The 5,809-nt window shown below is 41.2% G+C and overlaps 1 long non-coding RNA gene across 1 annotated transcript; it reads left to right on the top strand.

The window, feature by feature from the left end:
* Positions 1 to 3,590: 3,590 nt before the first annotated feature.
* LOC125799198 (uncharacterized) lies at positions 3,591 to 4,606 on the top strand. Its single transcript, XR_007438026.1, has 3 exons — positions 3,591 to 3,968; positions 4,298 to 4,506; positions 4,547 to 4,606. It is a non-coding gene; the product is annotated as an uncharacterized LOC125799198 (long non-coding RNA).
* The last annotated feature ends 1,203 nt before the right edge of the window (positions 4,607 to 5,809 follow it).

Consider the following 5,809-nt stretch of genomic DNA (forward strand, 5'->3'; position numbering starts at 1 on the left):
CACCTAGCAACACCTTAGCAACCACCTAGTAACCATTTAGCAACACCATAGCAACCACCAGACACCATTGCAATGCCTTAGCAACCATTTAGCAACACCTTAGCAAGATCTTAGCAACCGCTTAGCAACACCATAGCAACCACCTCAGATACCATAACAACATCTTAGCAACCACCTAGCAACACAATAGCAACCACCACAGATACCAGCCAGCACTGCAATCACACTCGTGGTTTCTGCAGGAACTGCAATCTAGTTCCAGATGTTTTTCTCTATAGTTTGCAGAACATTTTAAAATAATGAAAAAAAAAAAAAACACTGAATTTAAGGCTTATCCAAATATGTTTTCCTGAGCTGTATCAGTTTTTAATGACCGGCTGTGAACAGAAGAGGACGGCAGGGCTTTTTAGAGGTGCTGACGTGTCGTTTCTTTGCGTGAACTAAAAGCAGCACTAGTGGAGAAATTCCCCAATTACAGTGAGGGTCCGCTCAGAAAGGGGTCAGCCCATTATTTTCAGAGAGAGGGTAAAAAAGGCCTGTGAAAAACAGCCCAAATGATCCCACAGTCTGAAGCAGCACAATACACACACACACACACACACACACACTCTCATTCACTGTATGACTGTGTGTGTGGACTGCTGTAGGTCTCCCAGCCATCAGGGCAGTACGTCTTGTGTAACACAAAGCAGGCTTGCCAAATGAAATTGAAAATTAGCCGCTTGATTTGACGTGTTAATTGAAAGTGTAAAGTAAATATGCAGCATCCATTATAGAGATTTATTTATGAAGAGCTGCAGAACTTTAACCAATCAGGGTTTTAATCCGTTGGAGGGTTCATTTCACACGATAAAATGTCTCTACAGTACACCATACTATTATTTACACTTAGTGCACACACTCTCTTGTGCCCAGGCTGCATGGGGTTGTTGATTGGATGGCTGGAAGAGGAGGAACCAGATTGACAGAAGTGTCTTTAGATAGAAATTCGTGTTTAATGTTTTTTTTTTTTCTGTAATGTTCATCTTTTGGGTAGTGTACCTCTTGGTGAGAGATCATTGGCTGCTTGACATGCCTCTACATTGTGCTTATGGAGACATTATTAAATTTACTAATGGTCAGTGATGGTTTGGAGAGCCATGCCATCTGCTGGTTTTACTCTGCTGGCAACTTTTATGGAGATGCGGATTTCATTTTCCAGCAGGACTTGGCACACTGCCCACACTGCCAAAAGTACCAATAGGTCTTTATATAATATTCAAACTTTCTGAGATACTTGCCATTTCTGATACTACAGTACCAGCTAGCAACACTGTAGCAACCACTTAAAAACTACATCAACACCAGATCAACCACCTGTGCAAACACCTAGCATACAACATTAAGACCATAGCAACCACATGTGCAAACACCTAGCATACAACATTAAGACCATAGCAACCACATGTGGTACAACAGCAACCCCTCTAACAAAGCAGTAGTAAATATCACCTAGCAACTCTATAGCAAACACCATGCACCACAGCAAGACCATAGCAACCACATTTGAAACAACAGCAACCCTGTTAGCAAAGCTATAGCAACCATCACCTAGCAACCCTATAGCAAACACCTAGCACACCACATCAAGACCATAGAGACCACCTAGCAACAAAATATCAATAAATAAACAAATACACCAGATCAACCACCTATGATAAAAACATCAAGGAACACTAGTGCAAACACCTAAAATACAACATTTAGACTACAGCAACCACATGTGGTACAACAGCAACCCCTCTAGCAAAGCTATAGTAACTATCACCTAGCAACCATCACCTAGCAACCCTATAGCAAACGCCTAGCACACCACATCAAGACTAGAGCAACCACATGTGGTACAGCAGCAACCCCTCTAGCAAAGCTATAGCAACCATCACCTAGCAACCCTATAGCAAACACCTAGCACACCACATCAAGACCATAGAGACCACCTAGCAACAAAATATCAATAAATAAACAAATACTAAACATAGAACCATAGAAACCCCAAAGCAACTGCCTGGGATACCACAGCAACTACCTAGCAATTACCTGAAATACCACAGGCCGATCCCAATCATAGTGAAAATGTCCATAGTATTCTAATTTTCTGAGATACTGTCATTTGGGATACTACAGCACCAGCTAGCAACACAATAGCAACCACTTAAATATTACAGCAACACCAGATCAACCACCTGTGATAAAACCATCAAGGAACATTAGTGCAAACACCAAACATACAAGATTAACACTACAGCAACCTCATGTGGCACAACAGCAACCCCTCTAATAAAGCAGTAGCAAATATCACCGAGCAACCATCACCTAGCAACCCTATAGCAAACACCTAGCACTCCACATCAAGACTAGAGCAACCACATGTGATACAACAGCAACCCTGTTAGCAAAGCTATAGCAACCATCACCTAGCAACCCTATAGCAAACAACTAGCCCACCACATCAAGACCATAGAAACCACCTAGCAACAAAATATCAATAAATAAACAAATACTAAACATAGAACCATAGAAACACCACAGCAACTGCCTGGGATACCACAGCAACTTCCTAGCAATTACCTAAAATACCACAGGCCGATCCCGATAATAGTGAAAATGTCCATAGTATTCAAATTTTCTGAGATACTGTCACTATAGCAACCACTTAAAAATTACAGCAACACCAGATCAACCCCCTGTGATAAAACCATCAAGGAACACTAGTGCAAACACCTAACATACAACACCTAACAGACTACAGCAACCCCTCTAGCAAAGCCATAGTAACTATCACCTAGCAACCATCACCTAGCAACCCTACAGCAAACACCCAGCACACCACATCAAGACTAGAGCAACCACACGTGGTACAACAGCAACCCCTCTAGCAAAGCTATAGTAACCATCACCTAGCAACCCTGTGTACATGTACGCAGCAGAAACACAACCTGCTCCCTGTTCCCCACCGATTTTAATGCTCGTTCCACTCAGAAAAGTAGATCCGGCAGCAATGTGACCACCACTGTTGTTACTAAGCAACCATTGGTCAGTGTAACGATTCAGACTTGTGTTTTATGTGAGTTATACAACAGAAATGTAGAAGAATGGGAGTAACAGCAGGAGAGTAATGCGTTTTATCCAGCAGAATGGTAAATGTCGCCGCAGCTCAGCGATAAAGGATTGAATCCGGAGCTCGGTCTCAGTGCCGTACAGTGGTGAAGGTGGTCGGCTGCCAGAGCGCTAATTAGCATGTGAGTGAGCAGGCGGTGAGTCAGCAGCGAGAGGATGGCGGGGTGGCGGCGTGGTGGGTCCAGTCGGAGGTGGATCGTACCAACCGCAGCATTGTTTGTGCAGGTGCAGCTCCAGCGGAGCAGAAACGGACGCATATCAATTACACTACTGACTCCAGACGTCCAGCAGGAGACACACTGAGGGACGGTTTTGGATCGTTTAGATAAATATAGAGACAAAAATCCACATGGAGCGCAGTGTGTTCTGCCATATGTTGGTGTGAGAACTGCAGGAGAAATCTTAAAATAGGATTCTGTCTACATATAGCAAATAACATATAGCATAACAGTGATGTAAGTCTTGGATGGATGAACTCTGCTGAAGCTACACTCTGAAGCTACATGAAGTTTGGAGGTGTGTAGTGATGAACTCTGAAGCTACATGAAGTTTGGAGGTGTGTAGTGATGATGAACTCTGAAGCTACATAAAGTTTGGAGGTGTTTAGTGATGATGAACTCTGAAGCTACATAAAGTTTGGAGGTGTGTAGTGATGAACTCTGCTGAAGCTACATGAAGTTTGGAGGTGTATAGTGATGAACTCTGAAGCCACATGAAGTTTGGAGGTGTGTAGTGAGTGATGAACTCTGAAGCTACATGAAGTTTGGAGGTGTGTAGTGATGAACTAATCTGAAGCTACATGAAGTTTGGAGGTGTGTAGTGATGAACTCTGAAGCTACATGAAGTTTGGAGATGTGTAGTGATGATGAACTCTGAAGCTACATAAAGTTTGGAGGTGTGTAGTGATGAACTCTGCTGAAGCTACATGAAATTTGGAGGTGTGTAGTGATGATGAACTCTGAAGCTACATAAAGTTTGGAGGTGTGTAGTGATGAACTCTGAAACTACATGAAGTTTGGAGGTGTGTAGTGATGAACTCTGAAGCTACATGAAGTTTGGAGGTGTGTAGTGATGAACTCTGAAGCTACACAAAGTTTGGAGGTGTGTAGTGATGAACTCTGAAGCTACATAAAGTTTGGAGGTGTGTAGTGATGAACTCTGAAGCTACATGAAGTTTGGAGGTGTGTAGTGATGAACTCTGCTGAAGCTACATGAAATTTGGAGGTGTGTAGTGATGACGAACTCTGAAGCTACATGAAGTTTGGAGGTGTGTAGTGATGAACTCTGAAGCTACATGAAGTTTGGAGGTGTGTAGTGATGACGAACTCTGAAGCTACATGAAGTTTGGAGGTGTGTAGTGATGAACTCTGAAGGTACATGAAGTTTGGAGGTGTGTAGTGATGAACTCTGCTGAAGCTACATGAAATTTGGAGGTGTGTAGTGATGACGAACTCTGAAGCTACATAAAGTTTGGAGGTGTGTAGTGATGAACTCTGAAGCTACATAAAGTTTGGAGGTGTGTAGTGATGAACTCTGAAACTACATGAAGTTTGGAGGTGTGTAGTGATGAACTCTGAAGCTACATGAAGTTTGGAGGTGTGTAGTGATGAACTCTGAAGCTACATGAAGTTTGGAGGTGTGTAGTGATGAACTCTCCTGAAGCTACATGAAATTTGGAGGTGTGTAGTGATGACGAACTCTGAAGCTACATAAAGTTTGGAGGTGTGTAGTGATGAACTCTGAAGCTACATAAAGTTTGGAGGTGTGTAGTGATGAACTCTGAAGCTACATGAAGTTTGGAGGTGTGTAGTGATGAACTCTGAAGCTACATGAAGTTTGGAGGTGTGTAGTGATGAACTCTGGAGCTACATGAAGTTTGGAGGTGTGTAGTGATGAACTCTGAAGCTACATGAAGTTTGGAGGTGTGTAGTGATGAACTCTGAAGCTACATGAAGTTTGGAGGTGTGTAGTGATGAACTCTGAAGCTACATGAAGTTTGGAGGTGTGTAGTGATGAACTGTGATCCACTGTGTTATAATATCACTGACAGTTGGCTGTGAAATTGTTAATAGTGAGTAGTGAAATTTCACGACTGGACTTGTTGCACAGGTGCTGCATCCTATCCTGGTCCATAGTCCTCAGTTCACTGAGCTCCTGAGAGTTATTCTTTATCTACTACTAAATGTGTAGTAACTATTGTAAAATATAATCAAAATAACATTTATTATAAATTATTTAGTTGGATTAAATGATTATTCAGTATACTGTGATTTATTCAGCAAATAAATCTATTTATTCAGCAAATATCTACTACAAATTATTCTATATTCACTATGAACCACTCAGTATCCATTATAAATGATGTCGCATTTTTTTTAAATATGTAAACTTTCTATGTAGTATAAAGTAAAATGCATAAAAATACCACTTTAGACTAACATACAGTACTGATCAAAAGTTTGGACACACCTTAAATCCAGTGTTTTTTCATTATACTAAAATGTTCTGCATTGCAGATTAATATTAAAGTAATCCAAACTATGAATAAATTATTTAGTAAACCAAAAAATGTGTTAAACAAACCAGAATATGTTTCATATTTTAGATTATTTCTTGGATGACAGTTTAGCACATCTCTGCTGGATTTTCTCAG

The sequence above is a fragment of the Astyanax mexicanus genome, chromosome 2 (assembly GCF_023375975.1).
Source record: "Astyanax mexicanus isolate ESR-SI-001 chromosome 2, AstMex3_surface, whole genome shotgun sequence".
NCBI lineage: Eukaryota > Metazoa > Chordata > Actinopteri > Characiformes > Acestrorhamphidae > Astyanax > Astyanax mexicanus.